We start from the raw sequence: 19,874 nt of genomic DNA, 5'->3' as shown, positions 1-19,874 counted from the left end.
CTATATGGTAAGACCACAACCACCAAACACTATCTATGTGGTAGACCACTACCACCTAACATTATCTGTGTAGTAGACCACAACCACACTATCTATGTCTCCAATAGCATTGTCATGGTAGACCACAACCACCTAACACTATCTATGTGGTAGACCACAACAACCTAACACTATCTATATCTCCAAAAGCATTGTCGTGGTAGAACACCACCACCTAACACTATCTATATCTCCAATAGCATTTTCATGGTAGACCGCAATCGCCTACAACTATCTATATCTATCAATAGCATTGTCGTAGTAGACCACAGCCATCTAAACACAACTATATCTCAATAGCTTGTCGTGGTAACCCATAACACACCTAACAATACTATATCTAACCAATAGCATTGTCATGGAGACGCACAAACCATCTAACACATCATATCTACCAATAGCATTGTCGTAGTAGACCACAGCCACCTAACACTATCTATATCTCCAATAGCATTGTCGTGGTAGACCATAACCACCTAACAATATCTATATCTACCAATAGCATTGTCATGGTAGACCACAACCACCTAACACTATCTATATCTCCAATAGCATTGTCGTGGTAGACCACAACCACCTAACACTATCTATATCAGACAATAGCATTGTCATGGAAGACCACAACCACCTAACAATATCTGTATCTCCAATAGCATTGTCATGGTAGAAACCCACAACCATCTAACACATACTATATCTACAAATAGCTATTGTCTTAGTAGTACCCCAACCACCTAACAATATTATTCTACCAAAAAGCATGTCATGGTAGACCCCCAACCACCTACCACATCTATATCAACCAATAGCAATGTCGTGACTTACCGCAACCATCTAACACTATCTATATCTCCAATAGCATTGTCGTGGTAGACCACAACCACCTAACACTATCAATATCTACCAATAGCATTGTCATGGTAATCAAAGCCACACGAGCAAAAATCTGTATCTCCAATACTATTGTCTGGTAGACCACGAACCACCTAACACTTCTAATCTCTCAATAGCATTGTCGTGGTAGACCCATAACCACCTAAAAATATCTATAATCAACCAATACATTGATACATGGTAGACCACAACCACCTAACACTATGTATATCTCCAATAACTTGTATCATGGTAGACGCAACCAACTAACACTATTCTTTATCCTCCAATAGCATTTCCATGGTAGACCACAACCACCTACCACTATCTGTATCTACCAATAGCATTGTCGTAGTAGACCACAGCCATCTAACACTATCTATATCTCCAATAGCATTGTCGTGGTAGACCATAACCACCTAACAATATCTATATCTACCAATAGCATTGTCGTGGTAGACCACAACCACCTAACACTATCTATATCTAACAATAGCATTGTCATGGTAGACCACAACCATCTAACACTATCTATATCTCCAATAGCATCGTTATGGTAGACCACAACCATCTAACACTATCTATATCTCCAATAGCATTGTCGTAGTAGACCCCAACCACCTACCACTATCTATATCTACCCCCAAAGCAATTGTCGTGATAGACCGGTCAACCATTACACTAATCTATCTCTCCAATAGCTTGTCGTGGGTAGACCCACAACCACCTAACCCGAACCTCTAATCTACCAATAGCATTGTCATGGTAAACCACAACCACCAACACTATCAATATCTACACCACAGCATTGTCATGGTAGACCACAGCCACCTAACACTATCTAGAAACAACAGCATTGTCATGGTTGACCACAACCACCTAACACTATCTATAAGCAATAGCATTGTCATGGTAGACCACAACCACCTAACACTATGTATATCTCCAATAGCATTGTCATGGTAGACCGCAACCACCTAACTCTATCTATATCTTCAATAGCATTGTCTGGTAGACCGCAACCACCTAACACTATCTATATCTTCAATAGCATTGTCATGGTAGACTGCAACCACCTAACACTATCTATATCTCCAATAGCATTGTCATGGTAGACTGCAACCACCTAACACTATCTATATCTACCAATAGCATTGTCATGGTAGACTACAACCACCTAACATTATCTAGAAACAATAGCATTGACATGGTAGACCACAATCACCTAACACTATCTAGAAACAATAGCATTGTCATGGTAGACCACAACCACCTAACATTATTTAAAAGCAATAACTTTTATGTGTCATTCTCACGACCACAGTCCTCACATCATATTATTCGTCACCTCGCTCATCAGATATTGGAATGATAATCCATACCACACACGCATCAAGGCTTGTGCAAGCCTTCAGTACCTTACTAACAGCCTAGCTGCTTACATGCTTTAACGCAATCATATTGTTTTAATTTTTAACTATAACTAACACCCTTATTTCATAGTAAGATTTTACTAATGACCCCTGACCTTCCAGTTATAATAAGATTTGATTGTTGGAACACTTTTACTACAAGTTGGTTGTAATTGTGTTTAAATATTATGTAAATTGTGGTGCTAAGAGCTTTTCTCCTGATGCGGACGTTTATGTGTAATGGTGGGGGGGGGGGGGGGGGAATATACATGTATGAAAGTTGATCGTCGGCGTTGGTTAAAATTTTTTTTGGTCCTCATTTTCTCAAGTACTATCAGAGCTACAGCTTTGAAACTTTGCACACTATGTAGGTTAGGAACCATAACTCAGAATTATGGCCCTTTTTGTACTTAGAAACTATAACTCTTTTCTTACATATTGTCCAGCACTTGCAGACGAGCGATGGCACCTGTCACACTTCTCCCTTTCGCCAACGTTTTCAAGTATTTCTTCATATTAATTCTAATCATTAGAATTTTCTCATTTCTTTAAGTGTTTCTTGATTTGATATTGAATGACATGTGAAAGTTTTGCACTGTTTGGAAGGTCACTTTTTGTGACACATCTTTTGATTGATGAACAAATTTAGCCCTTTTGAATGGCAACATTTTAATGGAGTTAGTTTTGTTGTTGCAGAACTTGCCTTTCGTGGTGTACTTGTGTTTACTAGAACTATTTCTTTGGAGAAAAAGCTTGGCAAGATTTTGTTCTTCTTTTGGTTGTTTGGAGAGGCCCACTTTTCTTTTTCCGCTTTAAAATCTCCATATGCAGTAGATAAATAGCGTATGCAGAATTTATTATAGTGATACTTAAGTATATATAAAACATTTGTGTGATTCAAAAATTAATTGTTCACTGATTGTTAGAAAACATGCTTCTCTTAATTCTAAAACAACTTTTAAGACATGAGAATGAAAAGGTGAATGACAATCCAAGAAAGCATACCATATTTCTCGTGAATGAAACATACTTATTTCTGGTCAGATATTTAACACTATCTATACGCCAGAGCGCCACCACTATTGTATAGCTCCACCACTGATGTGATAGCGCCATCACTTTCAACAAAATACTGGCATATTTCTTTTAAAGGAGATTTCATTAATTCGATGTTGCATTTTATACGTATCACCCACATTTGATCATCCGCCCTGCAACCGGATGTTCATAAAGAAACGAAATGTATTTGGACTTACAACACATATCTCACAGATGTGCAAACGTCCGAATCAGGACGGAAAAGCTCTTGACATCCAAATTTACATGATATTTTAACACAATTACAGTTAACTTGTAGAAAAAGTATTTTTACACGGCACTACATTCTCCAATTTTCGAAATAAGGTTTATAAAATAAAATATAAAACAAAATGTAAATTTTACTTGCCGGTTTACAATATGAAACCAGCGATGGCTGCACCACGGAAATGCCTCAGGCTCTTATCCATTATCACCATTTCTGTACAAAATAAGCAATAATTTTATTAAAATCCTTTTTTGAATAAACATAATTCAGTAAAAAGTATATATTCCATACATATTGTTTTATGTTGGACTTATGAAATGTTTTGATACTATATATAAGGATAGGCCTTTGGTTGAAACTGATAAAGTCAGGTATAGGTGGTCGCCTTTTCAGGGTAATTAGGTCTTTATATCATGATGTTAACTTATGTGTTATACATTTGTCCGATTTTTATGAATCCCGCTCCAGGCCAGACATGGGGTGAATTACTTGAGATTGTAATGCATTAAATTACAATTCTACATTGCCAAAACAGTGCATTAAAATACAATACGTGGATTTCACATTTGTAATGCATTACATTACAATTAACTTTGGACCTTGTTAATGCATTAAATTACAATTACATTTTCCCAATTTATGATGATTAAATCACCATGACATATCTTTAGTAACAATACAATGCTATCCGTAAGCTATCCTGAATATAACAGAGGAACATTGGCGGCCTTGCCTTAAACGTCCTCATTTTTGTCAGATACATTGTGGAAAATATCGAACAGATCAAGGCTGTTCATTTTTGGCAAAATGAAGTTTGGCTTATTTAAACACAATCATAAACAGGTATTTTCACTGATTGGACATACCAATATCCACTAATTGTTAACAACCTCTCAGCAAGCATTTTGCATACAAGCACCAGGTCAGTAGTTAAATTATGTTCTTACAGTAATTGGTTAAGAAAGACTTAATTAATGCTATTGACAACATGTGATGTCATTTTTTGTTATAAGCAGGTAATTGGGTAATTGTAAAAAATTACTCAGGCTTGAACTGAATGGCAAATAATATATTTTCTTATAATGTTGATTTGTTTTTCATATAATGCTTTTTTAAAAATCAATATTTCTGTATTAATTGCTTTAAGTTTATTATTGTTAATTGGATACATTTCTATATACAACCAACACCAGTACATTTTTTGCACATATATTTCTTCCTAACCATCTTTACTTATGTAATGTAATGTAATTCATTGTAATGCACTTGCATTACACATATTTTTGAAACTGTAATGCATTGAATTACAATTACATGTAATGCAAAAAAGACTGCATTACACATTACATTGAATTACTTACAAATTGGAAAAGCATTGCAATGCCTTACAACTCCATTTTTGCATTACCCATGTCTGGTCCAGGCAACTGAACATTTCTGAGATCGTCTTGAGTGTCTCCCACCTATCTAGAGGCATGTACTGGTTTCCTTCCCAGGAAATGACGGTTACTTTCGCTGTATCGTGCTATAGCAACCGACACTGTATAAAGAACCAGACTGGTCTATTCGAAAAGAGCTAGGCTAAGTTAGACCGGACAACGTCTGTATCTGAAAAATTCTGCCTCTGTCTGTTCTCGGGGGGCTTTATCTCACTCTGTCCCTCTGGTCAATCGGCTCTGTGTCAGTATAGTAGAGGATGACTTCGCGCCCTGTTTGCCTGCAGTGCATATGAAAAGCGCTTTGAACGAGTTTATCATGAAAAGGCGCTATATAAATCTGTAATAATAATAATAATAATGTGACATTGGATTATTGCAAGGGAGATAATGTCGCCAGTTTTATTTTCACTGTTTATTAATAATACTGAAATACACCTACAAGAAAATGATAGTTTTTGACATTAGATCAACTTTCTATATATCAACAATTACTTGCTGACGCCGCAGTTACTTTTTTTTCAGATTCAGCAAAATGGATGCAGATATCTTGAAATAGCTTGCATGATACTGGGCAAAATGGGAAACTACAGTCAATGTTGAAAAAACATAAATCGTGATCTTCAAAAAAAGGAAGACGTGATCATCAAAACTATCAATTTTGTAATAATGGTGTCCAATTAGAAACAGTCACATCATTTAATTATCTTGGATTGGTTCTTATCAAATGGTGGATCATTTATGACTGTAACGCAAACACAAGTTTTTGGTAAACCGATCTTTATTTTCAGTACCAAAAGATTTTAGAAGTACCTGTAAAATTAATCGTAAATCTTTTGATACATGTGTGACATCTATATAAACTATCATGTGAGGCTGGGGTTTTTAATAGGGCTTAAAATATAGAAGAAGTACATAGAAATTTTTTATTATTGCTAAGATGTCGACCATGTAATACCGCTTTATACGTTGAAGATTAGAGAATTCCTTTGTATATAGTTACTAATGTTTTAGAATACTGAAATATCTCTTGAAATTGGACACAGAGAAAAACAACGTTAGAATTATAAAAACAATGATTATTACAATGAGACAAGATATAGACAAAAACGTAATTGTAAAACTGTACCAACACGTAAAAAAAATTTTTTAAAACTCCGGCTTTTTTATGATGTAGTTTAATTCCAGGAATCTGTAAACTGTTGATATATTTTATTTCCTATATTTAGGGTGCCAACCATCCCCATCAAAGCAGGAAAGTCACAATTTATGACATATAATTGGATCCGGTGCGACATTACACCCAACAAATTAGATAAAATAATATATCCTAAACTTTTGGAACAGACTCCTGTTTCCAAATAGAGGAATATTTTATTTTATCTCATTATGTAAATATTATATATTTACGAACTGAGAAATATATCATAGCATTAGAATTTTCAATGATATTGTATAAGAATAAAAAAAAAAAACTGAGAAATACTGACAACTTTGAAATCAGTATATCTGGAAAGAATTAAAACTTAGAAACATGATAGCCAAAGTTAGATTATCGTCACAACAACTTAAACATTGAAACAGGAAGACATCAAAACCCATCATAAGAATAGATTGAAAATGTACTATATGCCCAAAATTGACATTAAAAGAAAAATACCACTTTGTGTTTGTATGCAAACTATAATACTTAAAGGCGTAAGAATAATCTAATTTTATTACGATCGCGACCAAGCATGTAATAAAATTTAACAACTATGAAATTCCACAAATGAAAAAGAATTATTATATAAGTTAGCCATTTATTGTAAGAAATGCTTTTTTTAGAACACATATTGGAATTGTTGAATATGCAAACTTAACCTAGTATTTGATTTCATACTTTATGTTAATGCTAATTCATGTTTGACAGCGTGCGGATTTGCACATAATAATTTTAGATATTTTTCCCAATATATCTATAGAGTACTGTTGAGCTAGTTACTGTATCCCATTGTAAGTATTCTAAAAAAAAATCTCTTATCTTCAAAAGGTACCGCAAAAAGCACGATTTTTAGTGACCACTTTCTGGCATGTTTCAAGATAAATCGTGTGTTTTCTTTTCGGAAAGGTTTAAAAGACTTTAGGATGTTCGTGTCAACCAGTATGCCATCTAAGGACAGACAGACAGACAGACATTTCATTTCAAATCAAATAGGCAAAAAAAGCCAATGATGACATACATAGTCACAGATACAACAAGCGGACCGTGTTCAAAAGAAATATATATACCATGACATATATATACATACGATTAGCAAAACTGACATTGCTTTAAATAACCCCTATTAGATGGTAAGTACAAATGTATTCACCCGAGAAAGCCGGTAGAAGATAGAAAAAAGTTACCAAAATAATGTCTTAGAAGAATACATTCAAATATATTACATTACTGCGACATTTCACCTTTTCGTTTAATATTTACCAGGAAGCAGGATAACAACGATGCTGGTAAGCCGATGACAAAAAGTAGTTCCAGAAGGGGGTGGGGGGGGGGGGGGGGGGGGAAAAAGGGGGGGGGGGGGGGGGGTATAAGGGTAAAAGGGTAATGGGGGTGGAGGGTGGGGGGGGGGGGGGGGGGGGGGGGGGGGTATTGATGGGGTTATAGTGTTTTTTGGATAAAATGGATTAAATATGGGGGTTAGAAATCAACTACAATATACAACTCTACTCATGGCCACATTAGCTATATTTTACAAATTGTTATATATAATACACTTGTACATAATTTATGTACTAACAATATGGATGCCAAGCCTTGTCAAAATATAATACAAGACTAGCTATCCTACATATGATTACATTTATTAACAACATGAGCTTTGAAACCTTATAACGAAATCAGCGAAAAATAAGGTCAAATTATTATAACCCTAAATAAAAATTCAAAAGAGAAAGTACAATTCTGTAATAATAGTATCGTATCATGGTCCAGTAAACGTAAAATTAGAGAATACAATCAAGATACTTTCTTTGCCAATAGAAAATATGGTTATACATATTTATGATGAGTCCTTGAAGAATTACCTATACAAAAGTGATGTTTATCTTGTCATTAAAGGCTTTATCGTGTAGAAATACCAAGATTTTTTATTAAAGCTTTTTGTTTTCTGACTTTAGAAGTTCAGTATATTTAAACATGTTCGTGTCTGACCAAAATCTACGAGGTATATATCGCTTGTCTTATGTCTTGGTATAAGTCATTCAATAATAAAGTGATATTCATTTCTAATTTGCCACAGAGTAGGTATTTCTATCCAGATATGGTGTACGTTGATGTCAATTCCATCTACCTGGCTTCAATATGCAATCCTATGGGATGCTACTCTTAAACGAGTTAGAAGCTTGACAAAACTTATTAATATAAAACTAATCTAGTATGGTTGAAAACGAAAACTCGTAATAGTCTTATAAAATAATGCCGTTCTACTAAATTTTGTATTCTTTCATGCCATTTTTTGAAAAAAGTGATCAATTAATCGTGCTTCCCCACGAAAGGATTCTTGGTCATCTCCTACAACCTTGATTAATCCAAGCTACTGCAAACCAAGAGAACATAGGCAATCTTTTAAATAACGCACCAATTACTTTTATTTTGGATTATGTTCAGAATCACTTTAAAACATATTGTATGCTAAATAACAACATATTTCCACTTAACTTAAATTCTCAACCAATATTTAATGACAAACGAAACATATGAATAGTTTTTGAATGAAGATCGACCTATTTCGCCATAAATGAAATCATTTTGGGTAGTTTTCTTGGACTCCCTAATATTTTTTTTACAGAATTGCATGTGAACCCTTTCTACAGACAAGTTATTAGAAAAAACACATACTTTTCACAGCACTAGTTTTAAGATGGGGAATCAAGTTTATCGAACAATTCTAGCTTTATGACATGTGATATATATGTAAACTTTATACAAATAATTGTTTAACTTAAGGATAGCTTTAAAGTGCTTGACCCGATAAAGTATCTTAAGCACTACTTCACAGAAACCACCAGGCGTAAAAACAATATCTATATAACTAAATTTGATCACTATTTCTACAGGCTGTCCATTGTATTAAAACCGTGGGTCCCTAGGAAAGGCCCTCTCTTCGAAAAAACCATAAATTTTGTTTTACAACATTCACTTTTTAGTTTTCCACAGACAACAATATTCGTATAATAAATCGATACCTTTTTTGTAATTCTACAGCAGTATTGCAAATATGACTAATATATCATCATATATAGCACGAATAGTTAAAAGTGACATATCTAAAAACCTTACCATATTGTTGTTGATAAAAGAATCTGCAAGATAGTTGATTAGCAGGGAAAAAAGGAAAGGGACAGGCCTTCACCCTGTCTTATACACCTAACAAACCGTATAACTTCGTCACTAATTGATGATCAATAACTTAACTCTGATTTCAACGGAGTCATACATAGATTTATAATGTTTAAAATATTTCCCAAAGCCCAAGATTAAATTAATTTAGATACCATAGATGTCAGGTACCACATAGTCAAATGAGCCCTTGGTATATCCACAAATAACTTATAAAGAGACTTTTCCCTGGTTCAATATATGACTAATTAAAACTATTTAAAACAAATACATTTCTACAGTCTCATATTTGATCGAAATCCTCCTGACGTCGTGTACACATTGTATTTTCGCCCAGTCCTTAAACGTTGTCAATTACTCGAGTAAACAATTTCCAAACTACTTAAAAGGTGATACCTCTTTAATTTTCTACAATTGTTAATGAGCTTCCTTTCTTATTAATGTATAACAAAAACCCTCAGACCACCACTGGTAGGAAAGTATCCTAGATAAAAATATTATGTTGAATAAGATTTGTTATGAGTCACCCCCGTATAGAAGTACTTCCGGGTCGTTGAATCCTAGAAATATTTCTTTGAAATTTTTGAATTCCCAATTTAACGCTATCCCTACTTTGACTGTTATATTCCAAATTGTATTTATTGAAACTGTGTACATTTTTGTTCATTTCTGATGTCTATAACAGTTGTTTTATGTGTGTTTTTTCAGATTACATTTCTGTGCCGGAAGGATTAAAAACACTACACCAGACTGGTGGCCATAGACAGATTTACAGTGGGAAATTTAAACATGGACTAGATACTTTTGAAGTGTAGCAAAAAAGTTCATCGTTGATGGAGGTTTTTCTGTAGATATATTGATGGATAGTATTACTCCTTTAGAATACAGAGCTGTCAAATGCTGCAATTTTGTTGTGAAATTCACAATCCATGTCCAAAAGCGTGCTTGTTTTTATACTATACAGCAAAGAAAGGGAGAAATGTACCGGGCCGACACCTAATATGGCAAATTCAGAAAGTGGAACTACTCAGCAAACCATAGGGTTACATCAAGAAACTTCACACACTAGTAGACGATACCATACAAAATCAGTGGCTAAAAGGAAATTTTCTAAGGTTTTGTGAAATTTTAATTTTAATCAAATTTTAAAAATTCAGTAGTTGAATTTTTCTTTGAAAATTGAGTAAAAGTTAGTCCTCCTCTTGATTTGTCAGTCTTCCTACTATATGCAAAGATCCCTGAACAACAGGAAGCTTTTAAAAAGGCTATAATAAAAAAAGACACATAGTTTATTCACATTAATTTTAAGAAAAAAATAAATTTTAAATTCTTAAATTTTTTTAAAAAATTCTATTTCGCATAGCGTCTCTTTTCCGAAGAATTTAAAAGTCTATATATGTGAACAGTTACATAGTGCCGCAGAAACCATGGATGAACATGTCTATGTGTGGAAGCTGTACATTTTAGACCGGATGGGTTTATAAATGAGGCTATAGTCGGTTCGTAACAGGAGGTCGGAGAGACTGATTGCTTGTCGGCCTGGATCTCAGAACCGGTCACGGTGTTATTACACTAATGTTAAAGCCAGTCAGCATCTCTCATATAGAAAAAAAAATTGCGTGAATTTTCTTCCCTTGCGTATGAGACGCATAACAAAATTACACACGAGAATAATGCGTTTTTCTCATTTCAGTCAAACCAATTTGCACTGGCAGTTTGGGCATTGAAGGACATTGCTTAACTGGTGTGCCGCGTGCATTTGTCCGGCATTATAAGTTGGTAATAAAGCCAATTTTCTTTACACCTGAACAGGACATTGGTTGTATTACTCAGGGAATAACATGGAGATTGCTTCAGTGTGATAAAAAGTTGTGTTGTTGTTTTGTTGTTTGTGTATTATTTTATTATTCATTTGTTTTTTCAGTTAGAACATATTCCGAGCTTTCCAGCTTCAGCCCGCATTCAGGCCTCGTCAGATACATTCTGCCTGAATGGAATGCTTCTATTCTGAATTTGCTTTTCGGTTTACAATGGCAGGTCTGTGTTACTAAGAAAATAGTTAACGGGCTAATTTCCTGGTCGGCCTCGTGCATTTCCCTTAATATGTATTTGTCCTGGTACCCGACTGAACACAACTTGACGGTATTTTGTATTCATTTTGGCTGCTCGATTCATTCTACTTCCTTCTTAGATAGGACATTTCCTGTTTGGACTTTTAATCATGTTTTTCTGTATGTTTTTTTTTTCCATACATTTAATGTGTTTCCAATTCCTTTAAAATGTGCCTTTCATACTTTGATGTCTGTGCGAAAGTGTTTGTCTGTAATAGTTTTATTTTAATATTCTTTTCACTGTTTCAGCTTAAATATAGTAGAAAATTATTCAGCTGCAGTGTTTTTAAATGACAGACTTCCTGTAAAGTTCCTGAACCATTAATATCAGCATGATAAAGAAATGATAGATTGTACCAATCTGTGAAATATTATGTCACTTTGTTCTATAGGTGTTCCTGATCACAATTAGAACTATACACACTGTCACATCTTCCAGCTGTTTCTCAAGAAAGGCCGACACCTGTTCACAATCTTCTTTTGTCATTTGCAGCGATGAAATTCCATATCAGAAGAAATTTAGAATCGTACAACCCTGGTCAGCACTTCCCATAAACCATACCAACCTATTAAGCGATCGGGCAAAGCTGTGATTCCCAGTGAAACCCGCAAAATGACGCTAGTTTTCGGTAAAGGCGATTTACCAGTTCCCCCGTGCATTGGCCCTCTGTCCTAATGTTCTTTAGACAGAACTGTAAGCCTTAAAGGTCAGTAACTGCTTGACGTTTCAGGGTACCCTGAGACTGTGTCTGGCTCCAGTTGGAGTTCTTGACCTTCCCCCGTCACTTGCCTCTTCCAAGATGGCGCGGATCCGGCTTTGCATTTGGCGTTTTCAAGGCATTGTTTCGGCTTATCCGAGAAATAATTCATTTTAAGATAGACTGAGATGTATTGATCTGTTTTTACTTCCAGTAATGTCATAACTATAATCACATATTGGTCCTTTGCTGTGGGTTTTGTCTTTCATCATTAAAGATTTCATTTTTCTTTTGCAATTGTAGTGGAAAATAATGCATTTTTTTTACTAAAAATGCATATTTTTTAAAGTAAATACTCATTTTGATACATCATTTTTCAAAATAAATAAAGCTTAAAGTTACATAAAACATAAACTATAAGCATTAACTAGTGATATCACAGTTGATTTTCATGAAATTCTATTGAATTTTCAAGAAGGCAAATTTTTTAATGTGCCCTTTTTTCTTCAAAATCCGGTTTCCGCCAATTCTCCGCAAAGTAGTCCTAATGTTTGGAAATGTGTCTGCGGACAAAAATTTTCCTTTGCACATGACAATTCTTGTGTACAGACTGTGTTTTCTCGCAAAACCCTAAGTTACAAGATATTATGGGAAAAATTTGGCTAAATTAAAAATTTGATAAGATTTAGGTGTCAAACCCCGGTATAGAAAGTACTTCCGTCCGTTGTATCCTAGAAAGTAGTTCTTTGAAATTTTGAAGTTCCAATTTAAAACGCTATCCCTACTTTGACATGTTATATTCCAATATGTATTTTATTGATACTGTTACATTTTTTGTCTTTTCTATTCTTTAACAGTTGTTTTATGTGTGTTTTTTCAGGATTACCATTTCTGTTCGAAAGGATGAAAAATCTACACCAGAAACTGGTGGCCAGGACATATGACATTGGGAAATTTAACATGGACTAGATACTTTGAGTGTAGCAAAAAAGTTCATCGTTTGATGGTGTGTATTTCTGTTATATATTACTGGGATAGTAATACTCTTTAGACATACAGAGATGTCAATGCTGCAATTTTAGTTGTGAAAAAACCAATCCATGTCCAAAAGTGCTTGTTTTAACTATACAGCACAAGAAGGAGAAATTGTACCGGGCCGACACCTATATGGCAAATTCAGAAAGTGGAATATCTCAGCAACCATAGGTTTTCAGTCATGAAACTTCACACTAGATAGCCTGATTAACAAATACAAATCAGTGCTAAAAGGATATTGCCCAAGGTTTGTGAAATTTTTAATTTTATTCAATTGTAAAAAATTCAGTAGATGAATTTTCTTTGAAATTTGAGTAATAAGTTTATTGTCTCCTCTAGAATTGTCAGTCTTCTACTATAGTGGCCAAGACACTGAACAAGCAGGAAGCGTTAAAAAGGCTGATATTGAAAGAAGACACATAGTTTTTCACTTTAATTTTTAGAAAAAATTATAAATTTAAATTTCTAAATTTAAAAAAAGAATTTCTATTTCGCATAGCGTCTCTTTTCGAAGATTTTATAAGTAGATAGAAGTGGAACATGTTTACATAGTGCCCAGTAGACCGGGATGAACAGAGTGTCGTATGTGTGGGAGCGGTACATTTTGGAACGATGGTTTAAAAATGGAGCTATATCGGTTCGTAACAGGAGTCGAGAGACTGATTGCATGTCGGCCTGGATCTCGAACCGGTCACGGGTGTTATTAACACTGAAGTTAAAGGCCAGTCAGCAGGCGTCCTCAGATTATGATATAAAGAAATTGCGTGAATGGTTCTTCCCTTGCGTATGAGCGCATACTAATATTACACGAAATAATTTTTTTCCATGTCAGTCAAATCCAATGTGCTACCGGCATTTTGGCAGGGAAGGGCGTTGCTTACCGGGTGCCGATGCATTTGTCGCATTAGTTATGTAAACAAGTTTCTTACACTGACAGGACATTGGTTGTATTACACAGGGAATTACATGGAGGATGCTTCATTGATAAAAAAGTTTTGTTGTTGTTGTTGTTTGTGTATTTATTTTATTTATTCATTTGTTTTTTCAGTTTAGAACAGATTCGCCGGCTTTCAGCTTCAGCCCGCATCAGGCCCGTTGTCAGATAACCATTCCTGCCCTTGAATGGGATCTTCTATTCCTGAATTGCTTTCAGATTTACAACGCAGGTCGTGTGTTACTACAATTATTTAAACGGGGCTGAATTTCCTGGGGTCGCCTCGTGCAGTTTCCATAATATTATTGGTCCTGTACCGACCTGGAAACGCAACTTGACGTTTTTGTAGTTTCAGTTTGCTCGATTCATTCTACTTTATTCTTTAGATAGGACTTTTCCTGTTGGGACTTATATTCATTTTTTTCTGTTGTTGTTTTTTCATAGCATTTATGTGTTTCAATTCTTCTTTTAAATGTGCATTCAGATATTTTGTTGTCTGTGCTGAAAGAGGTTGTCCTGGTAATAGTTTTTTAATATTCTTTGCACGGTTCAGCTAACATATAAGAAAATATTCATTGCAGTGTTTTAAGCAGACTTCTGTAAAGTTCTGACCAGTTGATATCAGACTATGATAAAGAAATGATAGATGGTACCAATCTGTGAATATGATGTCACATTTTTCTATAGGTGTTCTCCTGATCACACTTTAGAACTATACACACACACTCCAGGCTGTTTTCTCAAGAAAGGCCGACTACCGGTTTCACCAACTTTTCTTTGTCATTTGGGGCAGGGCATGAATTCCATATGTCAAAGAGAAATTTTGATTTCGTACATACCATCAGCAGCTACCCATAAACCAGACCAACCTATTAAGTCAGCGGCAGAAGCTGTGATTCCCAGTGTAACACCGCAGAATGACGGCTAGTTTTCGTATGAGCGATTTACATGTTCCACCGGTGCATTCCCTCTGGTCCTAATGTCTTTAGTCAGAACTGTTACCGCCTAAAATGTCAGTAACTGCTTGACATTTCAGGGTACCCTGAGCTGTGTCGGGCTCCAGTTGGAAGTTCTTTCTTGACCTTCCGCACTTCCTGCTCCCAAGATGGCGCGGATCGGCTTTGCATTTGGCGTTTCAGGCATTGTTTCGGCTTAGCCGAAGAAATAATTCATTTTAGATAGGCAGTGATGTAATTGATCTGTTTTACTTCCTTAAGGGCATAAATATAATCACATATTGTCTTTGCTTGGGGGGTTTGGTCTTTCAATTCAATCATAAAAATTTCATTTTTCTGCAATTGTATGGGGTAAATTATGCATTTTTTTACTAAAAAATTGCATATTTTTTTAAAGTAAGATACTCATTTTGAGACATCATTTTTCAAAATAAATAAGCTTAAAAAAGTTACATAATACTGACTATAAGCATTAACTACTGATATCACAGTTGATTTCATGAAAATCTGATTGGAAGGATTTTCAGAAGGGAAGCAAATTTTTGTAATGTGCCTTTTTTCTTCAAAATTCCGGTTTCCGAGCCACATTCTCCGCAAAGTAGTCTATATGTTTGAAATGTTTCTGCGGGACAAAATTTTCTTTGCGGATGACACTGTCTGTGTAACTTTTTCTCGCAAAAACCTAAGTTACAAGATTTTATGGGAAAAATTTGGCCTAAAGTAAAAATTTGATAAGAGTTAGGTGTCAACCCCGGGTATAGAAAACTTCCGGGTCGTTGTATCCTAGAAAGTATTCTTTGAAATTTTTGAAGTTCCCATTTAACGCTATCCCAACTTTGACTTGTTATATTCCAACTGTATTTTATTGGATACTGTGTACATTTTTTGTCATTTCTGATTCTTGAACAGTTGTTTTTATGTGTGTTTTTCCAGGATTACATTTCTGTTCGGAAGGATAAAAAAACGACACCGACTGGTGCCCATGACAGATGTCAGTGGGAAATATAAACATGAGCTAGGATACTTTGATGTGTAAGCAAAAAAGGTGGTGTTCAAACGTGATGGAGGTGTTTTTTTTCTGTGATATATTGACTGGGATAGTATTACTCTTCAGAAATACAGAGCTGTCAATGCAGCAATTTTGTTGTGAAATTCACAATCCAAGTCCCAAAAGTCCTTGTTTTACTATACAGCAAAGAAGGAGAAAATTTTACCGGGCCGGACACCTATATGGCAAAAAAAAAAATTTTTGTTCCAAAAGTGGATACTCTCAGGCAACCATAGGGTTACGAGTCATGAAACTTCACACACTAGTACTATAACAATACAAATCATTGGCTAAAAGGAATATTTTCCAAGGTTTTGAATTTTAATTTTATACCAAATTTTAAAAAGTCAGTAGTTGAATTTACTTTGAAATTTGAGTAATAGTTTGTCTCCCTCTTGATGTTGTCAGTCTTCTACATAGTCAAAGACACTGAACAAGCCAGGAACTTTTAAAAAGGCTCTATAAAAGAAGACACATAGTTTTTCCACTTTAATTTTAAGAAAAAAATATAAATTTTAAATTTCTAAATTTTTAAAAAAAATTTCTATTTCGCATAGCCGTCTCTTTTCCGAAGAATTTATAAGGATATAGATGTGAACATGTTACATATGCCGCATTAGACCGTGGATGAACAGTGTCGTAGGTGTGGAAGGCTGTACATTTTGGGACCGGATGGGTTTTCATCAATAGGCTATAGTCTGGTTTCGAAACAGGAGTCGGAGAGATGATTGCTTGTCCGGCCTGGAATCTCGAACGGTCACGGTGTTTATAACACTGATGTTAAAGCAGTCAGCAGCGTCTCATATATTGATATAACAGAAATTTGCGTGAATGTTCTTCCCATTTGCGAGAGACGGCATAACTAATATTACACGAAATATTAATTTTTTCTCATTCAGTCAAATCCCATGTGCTACCACCTGCATTTTGGCATTGAAGACGTTGCTATTACCGGTGTGGCCGATGCATTTGTCGCATTATTAATGTATATCAAGTATTCTTTACACAGACAAGGACATTGGTTGTATTAACACAGGGATATTACAATGGAGGTTGCTTCAGTGTGATAAAATAGTTGTTGTTGTATGTTGTTTGTGTATTAATTTTATTTATTCATTGTTGTTTTCAGTTTAGAAACATATTCCGAGCTTACAGCTTCAACTCGCATCAGGGCCGTTGTCAGATACATTCGCGTGAATGGAATGCTTCTATTCGATTTGCCTTTTCAGATTTACAACGCAGGTCTGTGTTACTAAGAAATTTTTAACGGGGCTGATTTCCTGGGTCGGCCCGTGCAGTATCTTACTATGTATTTGTCCTGGTACCAGACTGGAACACAACTTGACGTATTTGTACTATCCTTCTCAGTTTATGCTCGATTCCTTTCTACTTTATTCTTTAGATAGGACTTACCTTTGGGACTGTTTATCATGTTTTTTTTCTGGTATGTTGTATTTTCATAGCATTTATGTGTTTCAATTCTTTTAACTGGCATTTCAGATACTTTGTTGGTCTTGCTGAAAGAGGTTGTCTGGTAAATAGTTTATTTAATATTCTTTTCACTGTTTCAGCAAACAATATGTAGCGAAAATTATTCAGTTGTCAGGTTTTAAATGACAGACTTCCTGTAAAGTTCCTGAACCAGTTGATAACAGAAGCAAAGAAATGATAATGGATACCAATCTGTGAAATATTATTCACTTTCTTCTCTCTATAGGTGTTCCTGATCAACACTTAAACTCGACACACAACACTCAAGCTGTTTCTCAAGAAAGGCCGACAAACCGGTTCAATTCTTTTCTTTTTCATTTGCCATGGCGAATGAATTCCATATGTCAGAAGGAAATTTTGAATCGTACAAACAGTCAGCAGCCTACCCATAAACCAGACCAACCTATTAAGTCGAGCGGGCAGAAGCTGTGATTCCCCAGTGTAACACCGCAGAATGACGGCTAGTATTTTCGGTAAGCGATTTACATGTTCCACAGTTGCCATTGCCGCTGGTCAATGTCTGTAGGTCAGACTGTAGCCAAAAAGTCAGTAACTGCTACAGTTTCAGGGGTCGCCTGAGCTGTGTCTGGCTCCATTGGAGTTCCTTGGACCTGCCGCACTTCTTTGCCCTGCTTCCAAGATGCGCGGATCGGCTTTGAGCATTTGGCGTTTCAGCATTGATCGGCTTCGCCGAAGAAATAATTCATTTTACGAGAGGCTTGTGATGTATTGATCTTTTTTACTTTCCATAATTGGCAGAATATAATCACATATTGGTCCTTTGCTTGTGGGTTTTGGGCTTTCAATCTGTTAAAAGTTTCATTTTTCTGCAATTGTAAGTGGGAAATTATGCAATTTTTACTAAAAATTCATATTTTTAAAGTAAATAACCATTTTGATACATCATTTTTCAAAATAAATAAGCTTAAAAGGTACATATAACATACTAAAAGATTAACTAGTGAATCACAGGTTTGATTTCATAAAATCTGAATTGGAAATTTTACAGAAGGGAAACAAATATTGTAAATTGTGCCTTTTTTCTTCAAAATTTCCGGTTCCCGAGCCAATTTCTTTCTCCCGCAAAGTAGTCTAATGTTTGAAATGTTTCTGCGGGAACAAAATTTTCTTTGCGATGACAATGTCTTGTGTAACTTTCTCGCAAAACCTACAGTTACTAAATTTTTTTGGAAAAATTTGGCTAAATTAAAAATTGATAAAGTTAGGTGTCACCCTCCGGTATAGAAGTACTTCCGGGTCGTTGTATTCCTAGAAAGTAGTATCTTGAAATTTTGAAGTTCCCAATTTAAAAACGCTACCATACTTTGACATTTATATTCCAAATGTATTTATTGATACTGTGTACATTTTTTGTCATTTCTGATGTCTTTAACAGTTGTTTTATGTGTGTTTTTCAGGATTACATTTCTGTGCGGAAGGATTAAAAAACTACACCAGACTGGTGGCCATGACAGATGTCAGTGGGAAATTTAAACATGGACTAGATACTTTGATGTGTAGCAAAAAAGTTCATCGTTGATGGTGGTGTTTTTCTGTGATATATTGACTGGGATAGTATTACTCTTCAGAAATACAGAGCTGTCAATGCTGCAATTTTGTTGTGAAATTCACAATCCATGTCCAAAAGTGCTTGTTTTACTATACAGCAAAGAAGGAGAAATTGTACCGGGCCGACACCATCTGATGGCTGAACCTATGTTCGGAGCCAGGGGCACTAAAAAAATTCAATGTAGAAACAACCTGCTGGAGTTACTTCCCTCTTAATGAATAAACATATATATATATATATAGAACAAACATAGGGACGGGAGCCAGTCTAGGGACTAGCTAGCGGGGTCCGGGGGCATACTCCTTCATAAAATTTTGAAATTCAGCGCTTCATTTCCTGCATTCTGGGGAATTTTGGGAGCATTTAAGAACACTTTTACCACTGCAATTTTATATACAATATACCACGTCTTGACATTTTTAAATGAATACAGTATAATGAGTATAGTATAAAAATTTTAAGTTTTTTTTTTTACATTTTCACATGTTTTCTGTTTTGATTTGACACTAATAATGTTAAAAATACAATTACAAAACTGCATGTCTGGTGACAGGTCACAGCTATTTAAAATGGACTCGCTGTCA

The sequence above is a fragment of the Mercenaria mercenaria genome, chromosome 12 (genome assembly GCF_021730395.1).
Source record: "Mercenaria mercenaria strain notata chromosome 12, MADL_Memer_1, whole genome shotgun sequence".
Taxonomy (NCBI): Eukaryota; Metazoa; Mollusca; class Bivalvia; order Venerida; family Veneridae; genus Mercenaria; species Mercenaria mercenaria.
The sequence above is the reverse complement of the archived record's forward strand: the minus strand, read 5'-3'. Positions refer to the sequence as shown.